Below are 21,718 nucleotides of genomic sequence, written 5' to 3'. Positions count from 1 at the left end.
CTGGCTCAGACATTTCATCGAACACTTTCCGGACAATGAAATGTCTAGAGTTCTAAACCAGAATGGCCAACTCAAGCTTAGCATTAAGATCACTCAATCAAGCAAGGAAATACATTAATCTACTCTAAACATTCTAGATCATCACTTAATCATCATAAATCATCCTAACCCATGAATCCTAAGATGAGTACTCACTCATAATCATGGTAGACACTAGATCATTAGTTGATCCAAATCTAAACATGATTAATGGTCAAAGTAATCAAACAAAGATGAGAAATTATGATCAAGATTAGATATTTCACCCAAAAGTGGCTTTTGATTAGATAGAAAAAAAGATAAGTCCTAAGATAACGTCTAAAAAGTACTTAGAGTGGCCTAAAAACGAGCTGGATCGACCCAACAAGCATGGGTTGACCCAAGATAATTTGGGTAAAAAGTTGTTAAAAACAGAAGTGCAGATTTTTCTAAGTATCGCAGCTGGTTTTTGACATGTCATTTGGCCGCTGCAGAAGGCCGCTGCACACTCCAGCGGCATGTTTCTTGTCGTTTGACCGCTGCATCTTCCAGATATCGGGCAGGGAGTAGTGGATTTCTCCAGCGGCTTGTCTTGGCCGCTGCATTTAGCTGCTGGGACAGTTGGGAACTCGTCTTATGAACCAAAATCACATTTCTTGTCTCTAAACCATCTCCAAAGGTTCCAAACTCACCAAATAGCCTCGCCATCACCTAATAGAGACAAATGTATATGCAATGCACCTAAATCTACTCTAAATGCATTTGAATGGACAAATTGAGAACTAAAATGATTGTTAAAACTATGTAAATACACAAGATATTAGAGTCTCTCTTGCTTCTTCAAACAGCTCACCAACCTCGTCGATCTTCAAAATCTGAACACCAACCCAGTCACATATTATTCCTACGCATAAGCACTCACTTCTAAAAACAAGATTCACTGTAATTTAACTCAAAAAATTGCACTTCAAAGTTCAAACATGTCAATTAGATTTGGGGTTTTACATAGATTCAATTGAACTAGTTTACTCAATTGAACTCGAAATTCAAATCCACTGACACAAACTATCTCTAAGTTTGTCGATCGTGTTCACCGGAGCTCGTCGGTATTCACCGGAGCGTCATTGGTCTCATCGAATTTGGTCGGAGCAATTAGATATGGTCACCATAGCATCGTTGGTGCAATCATCATAACCTGATTATAAGAAATATAGGGATCAAGAGAGGAATATAAAATATTCAACAACAAAAAAAATCTCAAAACAAGAAGGATCAACAAAGACATATGAAAAACGATAATACATAAACACTACGTTTTGCTCCTCACTAACTCTCAGGCACCGGATCTCAAAGCTCCACGAGCCTATAACTTAATTTATGCGGCAATTCTTCACTATACGCGTCTCCTAAAGTGGTGTCCTTTCCTTTTGCATGGATCTTCCTCAACGGCTGCACTGTTTTTCTTCAACATATCTCCGGTGACCTCTCCTACGGCACCGTCGAACAGCCAAGCTTCGTGCATCTTTGGTGTAGTGGGCTGCTCTTCAATTATTAATGGGCTTGGCCTATTAGATCTACCAAACCTGCCAGTCCAAGCAGAAGCTTCCTAAAGCCCAACTCCAGGATTGAAGATACGAGTCAGATTTGTCTGGTTTGGAGCGAGTGGGATTTTTCATCAGAGATTTCAGGTGGGTTCGTAGGGATCTCTCCTCTTTGTATCACACGATCATATCTATCCTTTGGGATGAATTTACTGGTGCGTTCATCGGACTCGATTCTTGTTCCGCCATCCTCTTCTTTTGAAGATAAATTGTTACCACCTTACCCTCTTTCTATGGAAAGAGGTGTTTCCTCGGTCTTGCGTCCGAGTTTTTGTTTCAGTTTCCTTATCGGTTTGTTATCTTGTGGAGTGGTCTCCACATGACCTGAAGAGGCAATCGAGACCACCTTGGTGTTTCTCGTAGATGAGGACTGGACCTCAACGTCACATTATGTGACTATTCACCAGCTATACGACTTTGTCGTGAAGGCTCCCCCGATGCATTTGAGCATCGTCTCGAATCCGTTATCATCTTCGATTGAAGACCTATCTTGCTTAGCTTATTTATGTTATGTATGTTATGCTTGGTGTCAAAGAGGATGGTTAATTCTCTCTGTCTATTGTATTGAAGAAGATTAAATATTAATGAAAGTAAGTTTGTGTTCAAAAGAAAAAAAACATAAGCACTATGTTTTTCACTGATAAATATTTATAAGGTTTTATAAACTTGAGATTTGAAAACTTTATGAGAAAAATTTTATCTTCCTTCCAAGAAACATATCAATTTTGAGAAACAAAAGCTACAATTAGCGTTTCTTAGCATCGTGAGAGAGATCGTCTCGTTCATTTGAGCTTGTAGATTTTGTCAGATCTCGTCGGAAACTCGTCAACATCGTTAGATCTCGCCGGAAACTCGTCAGCGTCGTCAGATCTCGCCGGAATTGGTCAACGTGAAGAATCTGAGATTTGGGGAATTTGGGCTTTGAAGAAATTGTGGGAAAGAGAAAGATGCTTTAGGTTTATTAGCTAGGGGTACAATAGTATTTTGCATATTAAAAATTTAACGGTAAAATTGGTTAAGGTATAAACGAAATGGGGTACAAGAAATGTGGTAAAAGTGGTGATTTCCCAAAAGATAAAGTATCTCGAAAACTAAAGGGAAATTGCCACAAATACCACATTCATAGTACCACTTTTCATGTTTACACTAACCACTTTTACTCTCACTTTTAATGAAGAGTAAAAAACACTTATACCCATAGGGTTAACTAATCTAGACTTAGGGTTTAGAATTGAGGAGTAGAGTAGGGTTTTTGGAATGTGAAATTTAGGATTCTAATAAATATATGTATATAAATACTTAAAAAATATATAAAAAATTTTAAAAATAGTTTCAAACATAATTTTCGATTTTCAAAAAAGAAATTTTGAAAAAAAAAAACAATTTCAAAAAAAAATTATAAAAATTTCGAATTTGAAAAAGTATAATTCGAAAACATAAAATATATTTTTTATTTATTTAAATAATAATTTATTATATATATAGATAACAAGGTTATAAGAGTCTTTTACCACTTAATGAAAAATATATTATTTAAAATGTCTTTTTACTGGTGGTAAAGATGAAAAATGGTACCATGAAAGTGGTAAACTTAAAATTTTCCCAAAACTAAAACTCAATTAAAAACATATAAATGCATATAATGATATAAGACACCGGCAGCAACAGTACTAAACAAATTTATACTGCTTCCACTTCATAAAAAATGCCATTTAAACACTTTCAGACATATTAAAAGAACAATTAAAATGTATTTATGTTTTTATTAATTACAACTAGTTAACCAATAGTATTTGAGATAAACATATATATTTATAAGATAAATACATTTTGCAATCAATATTTAGGTGAAATTGATTATAAATTGCATTGGAATTGTATATTAACACTTTTTATGTAACAAAAAATGTTAAGGGACACTTATTTAGAAACAGAAAGAGTATTTAAGAGTGATTTACACAATAAGATACAATTGTCTTTTTTTACGAGGACACATTCTACTTTCAAAGCACAATTCATCAAACCAATTCTGTTTTTTTACTATTATGCCCTTTAGTTGAGCTAGTATTTCACGTGTAGTTGGCAAAAAATGAATTACTGTGATAAATAAGATAAACACAAAGATGATTATCCATTAGACTAGTATTAAATTATTTTATTTCTCTTAGTCTGTAAGTCACAACCGACTTACTCCCCCTATATATATGACCATTGTCATTTGTTTTAAGAGACAATAATAATGATAAGTGAAGTTATGATAACTCTATTTCTCTCTTTACGTTCCAAATCCAAATCAATATATATCTATAATAAATATTGTAAATCAGTTCTAGAGATTCTAGTCTAATTTACAACACGTTATCAGCACGAAGCTCTGACCAACTGAGGTTTATCAATCCGAAAGTTCTTAAACCAGCCAAGGTAATGTTTAAATTTATGTATTTCGATATACTTAATTTATTTAAATTTTATTATTGTTTCGGAGTGAGAGGCTGAGCCTTCTCCGTTTATTTTTTCGGGATGATAGGCGTTTCCTTCTCCGACTGATCGTTATGGTAAGCTATGCCTTCACGATCAGATGATCACGTGGTAGGCTTTGCCTTCGTGAATTGAAAAAATAATAATAAGGTTACGTGGTAGGCTTTGCCTCCGTGAATTGAAAAAAAGGTTACGTGGTAGGCTTTGCCTCCGTGAATTGAAAAAAGGTTACGTGGACCCTGAATAAAAATAAAAGGTTAATACGGTAGACCCTGTCTCTTCAAACCTTGATAAAAATTGATCAATATGATAGTCTATGACTCCTCAGATCATGTGGTAGGCTAAGCCTCCCGATTTTATTTATGCTCTTTAAATTTATGCAATTTAAATTTATGCTTTTAATTTATGCATTTAAATTTTTATCTTTATTATAATATTATTCTATGAATAATATTATCACGTGAATTTTGACAAAGCTCAAAGTAAATGCCCTTGATATTAAGAAAAATAATTATATGACTTGGGCAGTAGGTGTAGAGATACACCTGAGAGAAAATGAGCTTTGAGAAATCATCAATAAGTTGAAAACTATATCAGATGAGAAAAAGAAAAGCCATGATATTTACACCAATTCAATGATGGTTTAAAAGATGAAGTGTATCATGAGAAAAGATCTAGAAGATCTTTGATGATTAAATCCTTGAAAGAAAGGATCAGAGTTGATGTAAATCTTCCGAATAAACTGAAAAAAATGAAATAATGATACTAAACCATCAAATCGGTCCTATTAGAAAAGGACGAGGGTGTGGATGCGGTTGAAACCGCTATCGTAGTCGTGAAAAAGGATGAGGAAGAAGAATCCGTCCCTATGAGAATAATAGAAACTTCCACGAAAAATGAAAGTGGTCGGATGATAAAAGGCAAACAAAAAATGCTTGCTATAGATACGGCCATAAAGAAAATTGGGTACGTCGTTGTTGTATGCCAATACTTAGCCGATCTATATCGAGAATCAAAAAGAAAAAAGAGAAAGGAAGTATATTAAACTTCGTCTCTTATGAGCCCGAACCATATTTCATAGCTTGAATACTCATCTTGATGATTCAGATTTTTTTGTTGGTCCAGAAAATGAAAATAAAATATCGATGTGATATGAGAATTATCTTCCTGAATAAGATGTTGAGATTCAGGATGGAGATAAATATACCTGACATGTATTAGGTCATCGTCATGACTACTAAAGGTAACAAATATCTTTCCTCTCTCAAATTAAATAAGTATAGTAACTACTAATATAAACATATTATTGGCTCTAGAAGAGCTTATGATGAAAAGACATGCATAAGAAAAAGATGGCAAAATTATAAATGAGTAGTAAACCTGAAGTTTACTGATATATAGCCATCTCCAATAATTTTATCGACATTATTGTGAAATATTGAAAAACCAGAAGTTTTTCACATATAGCATGTCATGAAAATAAAAGAAACCATCATAGATGATGAATCATCAAACAAGTTTACAATATGTGATTTCTTTAAGCAGACCCCAAATTAAGATATCATTTTAAAGGATTTGAAACATAATTCATCCTAAATGGGAAAACTGAATATGTTATTGGTTCTAGAGTGAGATTCAGTACGAGATTTTAGACATGGAGTGTCATCATCTCGAGGGGGAGAATTAAAGAATCCTAGTGAGTGGAACATTGAAAAATTATGTTCGCACTTGAAAAAGAACTTGATAAAGTAAATTCAAGTAAGATGATCTCCATGATCAGATGTAATGCGTTGAGCATGTAATAAAGACATATACAATCCAAAAAGATAAAGTATATGGATAATTAGAAATATGCTCGCAAGTTTGCTGAAGCATATGATAAGCTGATGGAATGAGATATGTGAAATGGATTACAATGAAAAGTAGGATAATTCATTTACAAAATGTCTGCCAGACATTGATGAAATAATGAAATCTCATATTCCAGCTGAAAATGCTCCAACGATAAAATGGGTCCTAAACGGACGATATATGAGTCTATGGCACGCTAGAGACGTGATAGACCACTTTGGTTCCAAAGAGTCCTCGAAAAGGAGCAAAAATATGAATAGAGGATGAATCTCATGATGAGACCGTTGATATGGTTAATATTATAGTCAGGTACCTGGGTAAATCATGGATGATGATAAAGAGATCTCGATTAACCATATCAGTACGGGTAAAAAGATGGAACCACAGAAATTAGATTGTCAACAATAAAATGAAAAAGCGCTATATAAATAAGGATTATGAATCTACCTCTATGTATGAGGGTAGAGTGAATTGATTGGCCATCAATTCGATATAAAGCTCGTTAGAAAAACGAGAGATTTTTGGACCAAAAGTCCAAGGTATATATTTCTCGAGAGAATGAAATGAAAGATGACCTTGAGGTATGAAAAACGGCTTGTTCCAAGGTCACTGGAGAAAATTTAAACTAGATGCAATATATTGATATGTTTGGCAGGACACAAATTATTTGAGTTGCTACTAGTTATTTAGTAGTCCCTGGAGAGTTAAGATGCTCTCGGGAATGTATAAAACTTTGCAAGAGTTAGAACAAGCCATATATAAGGTATCTTGAACCGGTAGCTGGTGATATGTTTACGGCACGATTTGCCGATTGCCATTTTAATGAGAATGAATTTCCAGTGTTAGGGGGAGAAATTAGAGAAATTCCTAAAGGTATTACATAGTGTACACAATCATTGTTACACCTTGACCATCTAAGAATTAAAGAGAACAGGAAATTCAGGAAATTGTGCATTTGCATAATTTGACAAATCAGTTACCAAATGGGTTAACATATACGACATGATATACCCGCTGAAAATGTTCCATCAAGAGTTGATGTTCCTAAAGAACAAAGTGATGGTAACAAAATGAATGAGCCTAGGGTTCAGTTAAAGAGGGGGAAACTAGCGGGTTCTAGAGATTTGATGAGCAAAATAGTAAGGTTCCAAAAGAACCTGATATTGAAAGATGTCTGAAAGAAGGTATAAGTGGAAAGGTTCCAGTAGAACCTGATACTGAAAATGTCTGAAAGAAAGCATAAATGAAAAGGTTCAAGACGAACCTAATAAAGATGATCCAGATAACGAGAAGGGAACATAAAAGTATGAGATTTCCATCAACTATCCTCTAAATGAAAAGTTAGATACAAGATGTTAATGGAATGTTCTCTATTTTTGTGTCCAAAGAGATCGATCATAAAAATGATGAAATCCAGATGCAAGGACCATTTTAGAATGTTAAAAGACATGATTGGGAGGAGTGGCAGAAGACCATTCAAATTGAATTATTCTCCCTAAATAAAAGGAATATCTTTGGACCTATAGTCATAACGCCTGAGAATATAAATCTTGTTGGGTATAAGTGGGTATTCGTGAGAAATATAACACGATATAAAACCTGATTAATTGCCCAAAGATTTTCTCAGAGACTGGGAATTGATTTTGAAGAAACGTATTCCCCGGTAATGGATGCAATTAAGTTTAGATTTTTGATGAGTCTAACGGCGTCTAAAAATCTTGAAATGCATCTCATAGACGTTGTGACTGCATATTTGTATGAATCGTTGGATAACGATATATATATGAAACTCCCTGAGGGATTGAAAATGCCAAGGGCATTGAAAGAAAAGTCCAGGGAGATTTGTTCGGTCAAGTTACAGCGATCACTATACGGATTAAAGCAATCCGGACGCATGTGGTACAATCGCTTAGGTGAATATCTTTTGAGTAAAAGATATGTGAATAATACGATATATCCATGCGTTTTTATAAAGAAATCATCATCTGGCTTTGTGATCATTGCTGTATATATGTAGATGACATGAACATAATTTGAACTCAAAAGGAGGTTGATGATGCTCGAACTCATATGAAAGAGGAGTTTGAAATGAAAGATCTCGGAAAGACAAAGTTTTATCTTGGGCTCCAGATAGAGGATCTCCGAGAAAGAATAATTGGGCATCAATCAAATCATACAAAAAGGTTATTGAAACGCTTTTGTATGAATAAAGCGACTCATTTGAGTACTCCAATGGTAAATAGATCTCTAGATGTTGAAAGAGATGTTTAAAAGATCCTCGTAAGATCTCATATCAATAAGTACTTTGGAGATGTTAATGGTAAAGCATATGTGAGCGTATATGTCTTGCGAGTTGTATTTGATTAAATATACTTTTAGACACTAATGTCTTTGCAAGATACAACTCATTTTCTATTCATGGAAATTAAAACGGCGTCGAGAATATATCTGTTCTCTCCAAGGTATGTTTTAAATTAGGGTTGATTTATTCTAGAAAACCCGAGTTTGGTATGGTTTTGCAGATACATGCTATTTATGAAGTCGAACACAAACTGGATATAGTTTTACAATTGGTGAAACCACGATTACATAGCGTTCCGAGAAACGATCCTAAGTTTCAACTTCTTCAAAGCATGTCGAGAATATGTTTGGCTTCGGTCAATGAGTCACAGCATATAAGAATTAAGCGGAATAGTCAACGAGAAAGAGCCGACGAAAATATTTGAAGACAATTCGGCTTGTGTCGCTCAACTCAAAGAAGGTTACATCAAAAGCGACAGAACAAATCATATCCCTCCGAGATTTTTCTTATACATAAGGGAGCTCGAGAAAAATAAAGAGGTGGACATCGAGTATGTATGGTCATGCGACAATCCCGGCTGACTTGTTCACAAAGACCCTTCCCACTACAACGTTCCGAAAATACGTTTATGGTATCAGAATGCGGCATTTATATGACCTGTGACGAGAAAGCTAGGTCCACTATTCTCAGGGGGAGATTACGGCAGTGTACTCTTTTTCCCTTGTCATGGTTTTTGTCCCATTGGATTTTTCCATGACTAGGTTTTTAACGAGGCATTACGTAATACAAAATGCATAATCAAGGAAGAGTGCTATAAATGAGATAAACACCAAGATGATTATCCATTAGACTAGTATTAAATTATTTTATTTCTCTTAGTCGGTAAGTCACAACCGACTTACTCCCCCTATATATATGACCATTGTCATTTGTTTTAAGAGACAATAATAATGATAAGTGAAGTTATAATAACTCTATTTCTCTTTTTACACGTTCCAAATCCAAATCAATATATATATATATATATATATATATATATATCTTATACAATAAAGGAGACTTTAGTCTCTCTTTATGAAGCCACATCATCAAAGAGGGGTGAGCATTTTACGACACGTGTCGCCACACCAAGCATCGTTGCGATTTTCGGCTGACGCTTCTCTTATTTCTCTAACATGATTTGGACTTTTTTAAAATTATAGAGATGGCCCAAACGTTCCCTTTAGTATCCGATGCTAGCCTAATTTAAAGAATGTGATATGGGCTTTTATTACAATAGATAAAGTTGGCCCAGACATTGTAGAAGCACTCGCCTTTTATTAAAACGAAAAGTTATGATTATTCTATACCTTTGTTTTCGAGCTGTTCCTCAGCCTTTTATTTTTTAGATAATACATTTGTTTAAGTTTTTCCTTATCAATAAATATATTACAACCAAATGAAGGCAAAATCACACATAAAATATAACAGGTATAATGATCACAAAAATAATATCACTTTCTTTCAAGAAATTTTCATTTTCAAATTTATAAGCATCTTTAATTTACTAATACCATAAAATGAATTGTAAATTCATTTAAGAATACAAAAATGCAAAACAAGTAAGCCTTCTTCTATTTATTGTTAAAATCTAATACTACAATTATATGAGAACGAAAATTTCACATCCAAACAAACAAAAACAACCCAACAAAATTATTTAGTCGTTACTGAACAATTCACCATAACTTATTGAAAACGATCATTTTTAGTAATCTAATAGCTCATTAAAATTGTATCATAAAAATTAAATAAAAAGTCCAATGTAACATGAATTAGACAAAACTGCTTCCACAAAATTAATAAATCAACTATGCACACATTATATTAGCCTCCAACCCGTAACAAACATAATAATACAATTCATCCACCATATTCGAAAACCAGTAAAGGAAAAAAAAAACAAAATGGGATCAGTGAATTCAGAAAACAATTATAACTGAGACGAAAGTATTGGTAGCTGTGAAGGAAACTCCTCATACACAGACCCAACCATCTATTTCAGGAACCTCGACCTCCAATATTTTGTAGAAGAGCCACCCACTCACTATGCTAAATAGTTACAAAATTTTAAAGAATGATTTTTTGGCTACTGGCCATCCAAGGGATCACTACATCTAGGGGTTACTACAATACTTCCAGCACCGCAAATCTATTGAAGGACTCAACCATCTTCATCAATCTGCAGATGGAAACTTTGACAACGGTACATATATTTATGGTATATTAATGTTGTGCAGAGGCGATTTCGGTGAGGGAAAAAAGTACCTCGATAAGTTATCCTGGAAAACTAATCAAGTCAGAACTGCGCAATGTTTGACCATGATTAAGAATTCACTAAAAGAAATCAGAGTTATTTTGAAGACAAAATATTTAACAAATACAGTCACAATGGAACCCCTAACTGATTGCCACAATCATGACATGGACAGCGCATGCGAAGATTGTTATTACTTTAAGAGGATAAACAAATTTGTTGACTACATTAGCACAAAAAAAGTAAACAAACACATGAATTTACATGTTTCTTTTGGAACATTAACTTTACTTAACCTTTTACGTTATACTATATTTACTTTTGTGCGGAACATTGACTTTAATTAATCTTTTACATTGTACTACATTTACTTTTGTCCAGCTATCAACTATATAAAATCTTCTTATTATACTAATTTATGAAATCACTTACGGTACTCCTCTTTCACCTAATCAGATAAAAAATAAAGTAACACAATACTGATAATAACCACTATCAAATGGATTAAACGGACCAATTTTAACTTATTAGAAAACAAAATATACGAAGAGCAAAAGATCCGAACCCGGCGCTACCCCTAGTCTATAATAAATATAGTAAATCAGTTCTAGAGATTCTAGTCTACTTTACAGCAATTACTTTCTTTATTTTTGTTAGTTAAATTAGGGAGATAGTTAAACTATTAATGTTTTTTCAAAAATCAAATATTTAATTTCGAAATGTTACAATCCAAACAAAACAATCGTAACAATCTCAACACCTGAATCTAATTTCCAAACACCAACACCAAGACTTCCTTCGTACCCTCCACCTTCACCACCTTCGTATCCCCAACCACCACCTCTTCCTCTCTCCAATAGCACCGTATCCACCCTCACGTCTTCCACCTCTGTATCCACCACCGCCTCTTCCACAACCACCACAGCCTCCACTGCGGTATCTACCGCCACTTAACACGGCCTCCACCTCTGTATGCCCCAACCTCACGTCTTCCACCACCACAGCCTCCACTGCGGTATCTACCGCCACTTAAGTAGCCACTTCCACCACTGTATACACGCTCATGTTTTCCACCACCGCCTTCTACATAAACACAAAACACCACCGCCTCCACCACGCCCTCCACCGCCACCGCTTCAACGAGACTGTGCCTTGCTCATAGAGACCATCAAGCTTATGTCCGTTCATCCCTTCCATAGAATTCTTCGTGGATTTATCATCCTTGAAAGTGACAAACCCAAACCCCTTTAATATTCCAGTCTCAGGTTAAGTAACAAATCAAACTCTCCTCAGCTTTTATTTCCATCTTCTCCATCATCACCTCTCCCTCTCCTCCACATCCATTACCCTGTATCCACCCTTACGTCTTTTTGAAATCGAATCTTCAAATTAAGATAAAAAAAATAAGCCAAGAAACTAACTTTGTCTGTCTAGATCTGTTAGATAGATTTATAACAAGTTCATAGCTTTCAGTAAACCAAAGCAGTAGGCAATTAAACTCTACATAAACCAAGATTTAAAATTGTGTGAAACAAAGCTAAACATGAAGGAAGAAGATGCAATTAAAATAAGTACCCATAATTGGTCTCGGAACAAGGATGTGTGTGAGGTGTTGTTCGGCGGTGGTTAAGAGACGATGGGTGAAAAACATATATATACCACATATTAGGTTGAAACAATTTGGTTTCGTTGCGGGAGTTCTCAGGGTCAATTGATGTTTATGAGATTGAGAACAAGAGAAAATAGAATTTCAGATACTGAGAAGGAGAGATAATGGAGTTTGGTGAAGACAATTGAGAAAGTCGTATCTTTATTTTACATTAACATTTAAAAAAGACAGTATTAGGTTCGATGGACTAAGGAGAAACAGACGTAGTTGGAAGGTATATTTGACAAACAACGCACTATAAGCAAGAAGTGTCTTTTGATGTTACAAACACAAGAAGTGTCTATCAATGTAATTTTCTCGAGTATTTATCATAGTGAACTTTTTAACTGTCACATTATTTACGATTTGTGCCATTATAAATATCTGAATGTTTAGATATTTATTAAGGAGGTTTATTCAATCTAAAATTTGAACTAATTTATTTGCTTTTTATTAAACCACTCTAAAATCTTATTACAACTATAATAATTGAATTTTTATTTTTATAATTAAGAAACTTCTCTCAAACATTTTAGAAACACTTAAAGCACTATAAAATCTACAATTTAAATTTTGTTCAAAAATAATAGATTTAAAAATACTTTTACGAAATGGAAAATTCAATAATACAGAATTTTAAAGTTTTTTTTTTAATTAACATTTGAATAGCAACGATTTTTTTCATTTTAATACAAATCAACTCAAACTTCTAGTTAGATACACCTTCTATAAGTAACTTTTTCATATTAAATTTGAATACAAAATATTTAATATTTTAAAAATTAAAAATTTATTTTTTAAAATATTGCATTTCCATAAAATCTTTAAATGTCTTTTATTTTAAATTATATTCGTTTTATTATAGTAAATTTTCTATAATTTTAAAATAATTATATATTTTCTTCATAATTATTAAATATTTTTTAAATAAGTAAACTATATAGTAAATTTATAAAAAGTAAAATTGTTAATATATTTTAGACTTATATATTTGACAACTATATATTATCTTAAATAACTAAATATAAAAATATTAAATTTTATTAAAATAACTTAATATATTAAAATATGGATCAGAATCTAGTTTTTAATGAGAAAAATAAGAAATTAAGTAGGTCATATATTCAAACCGCCTATTTGAATAAAACCGACCTAACAAATTACTGGTGTCAGCAGTTGGTCGACGAATTTATTATCTAGATGGGTAATATATAGGGAAAATTTGGAAAAATGCCATCAAATGAGAATATATTTTGAAAAGTACACCATATTTTTAAATTTTTGAAAACTACACTTATTTATAAGTGAAATTACTTAATTAACCTAACTAAGAGTATAATAATTTCAATACTTAAATAAGATAGAAATAGAACAAATAAACATACTGATTTCTGTGTTTTGTTCTAAGTTATACAACAAAAAGTTCTGGAATTTAATATTTTTTAAGAAACTTACGGGTTTTAGTAATTTTTTTAAACTTGGTTTTCGTACTTTTTTTAATAGTTGTAGTTCTTTTTTTTGTATCTTAGGAGGAATACACAATCGTATCATTGTCAACATGTAACTTTGGGGTTTGATGATTTTTTTGCTATAATTTAGACTCTTAAATACACTTATAATCACCACAGTTTTCTTGAAAACATTCGCAATCTTTTGACCTATATATGTAATGGATGTGCTATATATCGCGAACTCTTTGACTTTTTTTACTCTCTCAAAACTCAATTAACATATCATTTATTATATTCTAGGCTAGGTTTTATATACTCAACTCTTTTAAACTTCATGAGTAAACAACATATTTTATATTCACAAAGCATTTAATAAGAAAATATGATAGAATGGTTTTACGAACAATCTTTATATCAGATATGTTTCGGAGATACGTTAATAAATATTCAATTGTTATCCATATATAATTTTAAATATTAGTATTTAATACAATTATCTCAAAATATTTATAATACAAATTATTTTGAGTTTTATTATTAAAACGTTTTGAATTTAAAATTAAATAAGGGCAAAAGAGTCTTGTAGTGCATAAATAAGTGTAGTTTGCAAAATATTATTATAACAATGTATTTTTCAAATTTACAATCTTAAATAGGGTAGTTTACAAATTATCCCTATATATATAATTATAACTATTTTTAGGTAATTATAATTAGTTGTAATTAATCTATTTGTTAAGGTCAAGTGAAAGTTATATAGAGCAGTTCGAATTAGACGTGGGGATTGCTTTCTCTCAAGTTGATTTTTCCAAAAATACTAAAAAACAAGAAAATACTAGAAAAACAGATAGTATTAGTAAACTAAAAAAACAAGAAAATACTAGAAAAACAGATAGTATTAGTAAACATATTTTTAAGCTATTAATTATTTCTTAAATGCCAGATAATTATGTTATTAGAAATTATGAAAAATATTACACACGATTATAAAGATGACAAGTTGACTACGTTTATACAATACCTATGGTTTGGTAACAATAAATTCAAAGACGTATGTAATCCTAGGGTTGAATATTAGATTTAGATTTTCCTGTTTTATTTGTACACACGATTATAAACACTCTATAAATTATTAATGTTGGGCCATTAATATTTTCAATTTAAAGAGTTATTAATTTTTTTTAATTCCTTATATATATATATATATATATTTAAATATTCCTTTTATATTTATATATATTTAAAGTATGTTTTTTCTAGAAATAAAAAATACTTGATTTTATGGTATAGATATTGATTAAGTTTTATGTTATTCTTATTAGATTATTTATATATATATATATATATATATATATATATATAATATGTACCATAAACCTAAATGTGTTTTAAGTGTAAAATGACAAGATAACATCACTATATTTAGAAATAGTTTAAAAAAATAAAGATAGGTTTCACTGTGAATAAAAAATAAATTATAAAAAATACTATTTATATTTATATAAAATTTATAACATCAATCATTAATTAATGTTTCTGTTGGGACCATATATTTGCATAAAAAATTCAAAAATTATTATTTTATAAGCTTATCGAGTTGTAACATATTTTACAATGGCCTATCACGGAACTGGTGAAATTTATTAACTTATCATATTTACTAATTTGCCGACTATTAATTTAGGGAGTTCATGTTGTAAATGTTGAGTTGTGTATATTTTAGAAGATTTTCATATTTGATAAAATGGTCAATTAAGAATTTTTGGATATCAAGTATACATTTGGAATTCGGAGTTTGTGGTTTTTGGTTTAACAGACTTCAAATGAAATCTATTTGATTTTAGCATGTAATATACTTATTCTTTAGTCGACTAAAATTTGAGACTAAAAAATCAAATTAATTTTAGCTTTTGTATTTTTTGTTAATAATCAAATAAAATTATAGATTTTAAATTTACGTGTTTATTTTGCTACTATTTTGTCTTATAAACTATATTTTGAAGTTTTTTCAGATTTAAAGTTACTTACAAGTTTTATAAATGTAAAAAAGTTTCATATATATTTAAGATGAAATAGACTTCAAATGAAATCTGTTTAAAAGCTAAAACTAGTATGAAGTATACTAAACCATAAATTTCAAATAGGCTTCATAATCTACTAAAATATGATTTTAGATTTTTTTGTGATTTTGTATTATGTTTTTTCTTATAATTTTTTCTTTTTTGTAAGTGTATTCTTACATGATTTTCATTTTCTCCTCCTACAAATGTAATATATAAATCTGCAGATATGAAATGTGTACATAAAAAACTCTATGTTTTTGTTTTGGTATTATTTTAGCTTAAAAATTTATTTTGGATTTTTTTAGATTTAACATTATTTTACGTTTATAAAGATAAATATTTTACAGATATGAAAATTATCTGATACTGTAGACTTTTCATGAAGTTTATAGATTAAAGCTGGCAGATTTTAAATGAAGTTTATTAAACCATAAATTTTAAACAGACTTCATGTGTTGTCCAAAAAAGTCTACTAAAATATAATTTAAACATTTGTCTCATGTTTTTCTCACAATTTTATCTTATTTTCCTAGGCTTTCATCTCCCTACCAAAAAAGTAAAATTAGATCTGTAGATTTTAAATATATATTTTAAAATTTAAGGTTAATAGACTTCTATTAAACGATAATTTTAAAATAGATTTCAAATTAAATTGACTAAAATGTGACTTTATAGTTCTTTTTAATATCATGTATATTTATAATTTTAATCATCTTAAGGTTATTTTATCTTTTTTTGGAGATCTTATTAGCATGCATCATTAGAAGACTTGATTCGGGCAATCAAAATTATGAATAATGAAATACTCTAGAAACATATTATTAAATTTTATTTGTAATAATTATCATCATAAGATATTTGTTTGTAAATTACTATTTTGACGTACAAACTTTCAACACAGTATTCATTTTTAGTTGTGTTTCACTTATATGATATTATAATTTTTGTTAGCTATCAAATTTATTTAAACATAATTTAGTTAACCAAAAAGTTAAATCCACTATGATTTCAATTAACATAATTCACTCAGTTTTTAACTTTTCTAGAGCAGACTTCATCTGTAATTTACATTTTCAAACTTTTTAAGAGATTAATTTTGTCATTGACCAAGTTTGATTTTTCACGAGTAGACTTTATTGGAAGTCTTCAACGGTATAAATTTTAATTGAAGTTTACTTTCAACCCGATATTTTAGTTTTGTGTTTGACCAAAATCTCAATTAATCAAATAGTAGATTTCTATTGAATCTACATTTTTATAAGATTCAGTAACATCACATGAAATCTACACTTTAATTTATTTTTTTATCAATCTTTTATACTTTAGTCAAACACAAAATTAACACAAAATTAACATATTTTTGTAGAGTGGACTTCATGTGATATCACAAGAAAAAAATATCAAAGTTTGATCCAGTTGTAAAAACTCAAAAGTTTGGTCAAATGAAAAACTACTTTCCTATACGTAGATTTTTTTTTTGTAAATATATCAATTTTTGTTTTGTTTTCAAAGCTAAATTAGTAGAATTCTAGTGAAATTTGCGGTGCAAAAAAAAACATATTTGGTCAGTTGGAAAACCAGCATGTGCATTGATAAATAGACTGCAGTATAAATCTACAGATAAGGGTAGACATACGTAGAAGTCTGATGTCACTACCCAAATCTGAATAAGGACGAAATCATGTACATAGTTAAATTTTTCGGTGTATGCTCGTTTCTAAATTTTTTTACCGTCTAAACTTTGAATATCGACAAACTAAAAGATGGTTTGACGTTTCATAATAAAGAATAGTTATGAGAGTTTTCAAAATGAAAGTAAAGAGGGAATAAGAGGAAATGAAGTTCGGCTGGTATAGAGTAAGAAGAAAATAGATGAAAGTTTACTGTTTGAGCTTTAAAACTTCAAATTGATTGTTTATAGTGGTCGGAGAAATTCATAATAGTGACACTGTATAAATAAATAAAAAATGTTTATGATGTTTGTGGGTTTTGACAATTTTCTACAAAAAAGCAATAATGACATTTTTTAAATATTAGGAAAAACTAAGAATTGTATAAAAGGAAAATGACAAAATATAGTTGACAAAAAGAGGTTATGTTTGTAGTTGATTTCAAATTTTATATTATTTTTAAAACTCCCTATTTTTAAACATAATTGTTTAAATTAACTTTAGTACAATGATCTTAATAAGTATAGATAAGTATAGTTGGAAAGAGTATAACAAATTTCTGTTTGATTTATGTTTTAGAAAAATTGAGAAACTAAAATATTTTATTTTAATATTTGAGTGAATTTATTTTTTATTTTAATGATTATTTTTCATCCAAAGAAAAAATATGGCTTAATACATCGTTATATATATATATATATCAAATATTCATATGGTTAACTTTGTTTTTAATTAGGACACATTATAAATATTAATTTGATATTTATTTTCTCTCTTTCGTGGAAAGTGTTACTTTTATATTTTCACACTAGTTAAAAAGTAGGGTTTTTTGCAAAATTGACCTACAACTTAAAGTCAAACACAAAACTAACCTCTTTTTTGTTTGAAAATTGGTTTTGCCCTATTCACCCCACAAGTTCATATAATTTACGAAAATGCCATCAATTTTTTTTTCTTTTTTTTTTCGAAAATGACATCTTTACTCTCTCACCCTCATCATCTTCAAGTAATTATAAGATTGTCATTGTCATCAATACCACAACCACCATGAACAACCAATTTGAAGCTCTTAAAGCTCCCAAAATCGATTTACCCTTCTTCTTTTTCCATTCTTGTGAACTAAACACAACATATCTCTCACTTTCTCTCCACAATGAGCTAAAAAACCCAAGATTTTGATTCTAAAATTTTTATGGTTCATAGAGTCATAGAAGCTAACGATTCTGGGTGGGTGACTTTCGTTTGTGATTCTGTGTGCTTGGAGAAGCCTTATGTATGCTAAGGAACTTATCTCACCAATTTAAGGTATGACATCGAGTTTTTTTCCAGATCTGTTCGTCAGATGACTTACTTGGGAAGTCGTCTGGCTGTAGACGACTTAACTGGAAGTCGTCTGGCTGCAGACGACTTACCTGGAAGTCGTCTGGTCAACGCAAAGGTTATTTTTGCAATTGACTTTGAAATCTGTAACCTGAGACGACTGAAAGTTAAGTCGTCTACTATTGTTTGGTTTCAAAAAAATTTCCATAGAACCTAGACGACTTACATTTCAGTCGTCATAGGTTAGTTTTGCATTTGACAGGATTATTTCAGAAGTTTGACTTTTCTGGACGACTTACATTTCAGTCGTCTAGTGAAAATTAAAATAATAATATTTTTTTTAAAGTAGACGACTTACAGTTAAGTCGTCATAGGTTAGTTTTGCAATTGAAAAAAAAAACTTCAAGATTTAATTATATACAGACGACTGAAATGTAAGTCGTCCAGGATTTACGAGGTTTGACCAGAATCTCGGAAAAAAATCCTCGATGACTTACAAGTAAGTCGTCTGGTGGATGACTGAATTATAAGTCGTCTGTGTATAATTAAATCTTGAAGTTTTTTTTTCAATTGCAAAACTAACCTATGACTACTTAATTGTAAGTCGTTTACTTTTAAAAAAATATTATTATTTTAATTTTCGACAGACGACTGAAATGTAAGTCGTCTGGGGAAGTCAAACTTCTGTAATTATCCAGTCAAATGCAAAACTAACCTATGACGACTGAAATGTAAGTCGTCTAGCTTTTTGGAGTTTTTTTTAACCAAACAATAGTAGACGACTTATTTTTCAGTAGTCCGAAATAACAGATTTCAAAGTCAATTTCAAAAATAACCTCTGCGTTGACCAGACGACGTATAGTTTAGTCGTCTGGACAACTTAGATTGAAGTCGTCCGCGTCTTCTCCGCTAGTTTTTAAGTCTTCTACGTTAGTTTTTGAATAACTTGTATTTTTAAGAGTGATAAGTAACTTCAAGATATGTAAAACTCATATTTACAAAATATGTTCTCTCCCTTAGTTTTACTAAATTTGACTAAGTTTTTCAACGCAAACTTATAAAAAAATATGATATGCTTTGACTAGTTACTATTGTTTGTTTCTATCTCTTAAGTATTATTGTTATAGACAATAATGATGACTATTGTTATGAGTTGGAAGAAGGGTTAAATGCTTCTCAAAATGTTTTATCAATATGAAGCTACCAACATTCTTGTTTATTAAGATGAGAAAAGGCCATTGGAGTTTATTATTGCATATGAGAGATTCAAAGATAAGAAAAAGGCTACTAAAGTCTATTATTTCATTGATTTGTAAATGTGTAAACACATTGTTAGCACATTTAATACATCTTGGAAAACATTATTACTGATTTTACAAAAAATTCACAACTAAAAGAGTAGACATGCAATTCACAAAATAGACCACAAACAAAACTATTATAGATCATTTCTCTACAAAGACAAGCTTGGATTCCACTTGAGTAGACAAGACCAGACGACTTTTAAGAAGTCCAGACGACTTCTAAGAAGTCCAGACGACTTCCAGCAAGTTCAGACGACTTTATCAGAAGACTTTTAGGAAGTTCAGACAACTTCCAGACAACTTTACAGGAAGTCCAGACGACTTTTAGGAAGTCCAGACGACTTTCAGATGACTTCCGGACGACTTCCAGACGACTTCCAGACGACTTCCAGACGACTTCCAGACGACTTCCAGACGACTTCCAGACGACTTTCAGACGACTTCCAGACGACTAACAAGTAAGTCGTCCCAGAAGTCTTCCAGATCTGAAAAACCTACATATTAAATCCAGATCTGAAAAACCTGCATATTAAAAAACGTTCAAATGGCTTAAAAACAGAAAAATGAGTGGAAGATTAGATAAATCTACCTTTCCAGAACACACAAAAATACATATCTAAAAATAATAGATCTACCTAGACATGTCAATTAGGGCCGAAGCCCGTAGCCCGAGCCCGTAGCCCGAGCCCGCCCAGCCCTAGAAATTACCGGGCTTGGGCTTAGCTTTATAAACCCAAAAAAAATTGGGCCTTTCGGGCTAAGCCCATTTGGGCTTTGGGTATTTTGGGCTTAAGTCCGTTTGGGCTAGGGCCGGCCCGAAAACCCGAAATTTATATTTTAGCGTAAATATTATCCTTCTTTCTTGTAATCGAAACTATTATTAGTATTGATATATTATTTTAATATTTTTATCCAAACTCTAATAAAGCAAATATAAAAGTTGTTAATGCACTTTATTGTTTCATCATTACAAGTGTTACATTTTAAATTTTACAAAAGTACCTTCTTCTTTCATGTACAACATGTTTTTATTTTCAAAATATAAAGTATGAAACGTTTGACCATGTTTATCATAAATTTTGTTCTCTTATATTTTTTGTTTTAATTGATATTTGATTATTTAAATCTTATTAAATTTGGTTTGTGTATAAAATGTTTTTAAAGCATACGAAAAAATAAAAAATTTGTGATAGACAAAAAAATTTTAAACTCACTTTATATATTTTTTATTTTTTAAAAATGAAACTCTTTTTTTAATGAAAATTCACATGTATTAAAACGATGGAAGTGACAATGACAAATTATTTTTCGAAAAGCCCGCAAAAGCCCGAAAAACCCTATAGCCCTATAAGGGCCGGGCCGGGCTTTGAATTCTAGGCCCAAATTATTTTCGGGCCGGGCCGGGCTCAAATATTTACGGGCTTAGCGGGTTTGGGCCGGGCCGGGCTGGCCCAGCCCGAATTGACACCCCTAGATATACCTTTAAATTAGTGGAAGATGAGTACCATCTAATTAAAAACCTGCAAAAAAGATAGATTAGTAAGAAAGACATGAGACAAAACTGAAAAATTCATATAAAGTTTGGTGTTTTCAAGTCAAAGAGATTAGAGTGGGTTTGGAGAGTTTTAGTTTGGGAAAAAAATAAGAACTTTAGACAACAAGATGTTACCAAATGAAGAAAAATCAGACATAAGAACTTACCAAAACGCTCAGATC

The 21,718-nt window shown here is 31.1% G+C and overlaps 1 long non-coding RNA gene across 1 annotated transcript; it reads right to left on the bottom strand.

The window, feature by feature from the left end:
* Positions 1 to 11,217: 11,217 nt before the first annotated feature.
* Positions 11,218 to 13,046, bottom strand: LOC125585355. Its single transcript, XR_007322277.1, has 2 exons — positions 12,122 to 13,046; positions 11,218 to 11,928 (listed from the first exon to the last, which is right to left on the bottom strand). It is a non-coding gene; the product is annotated as an uncharacterized LOC125585355 (long non-coding RNA).
* Positions 13,047 to 21,718: the final 8,672 nt, after the last annotated feature.

This window comes from Brassica napus, chromosome C4 (genome assembly GCF_020379485.1).
Source record: "Brassica napus cultivar Da-Ae chromosome C4, Da-Ae, whole genome shotgun sequence".
Taxonomy (NCBI): Eukaryota; Viridiplantae; Streptophyta; class Magnoliopsida; order Brassicales; family Brassicaceae; genus Brassica; species Brassica napus.
Note: the sequence above shows the minus strand (reverse complement) of the source record. Positions and strands in the feature narration are given on the sequence as shown.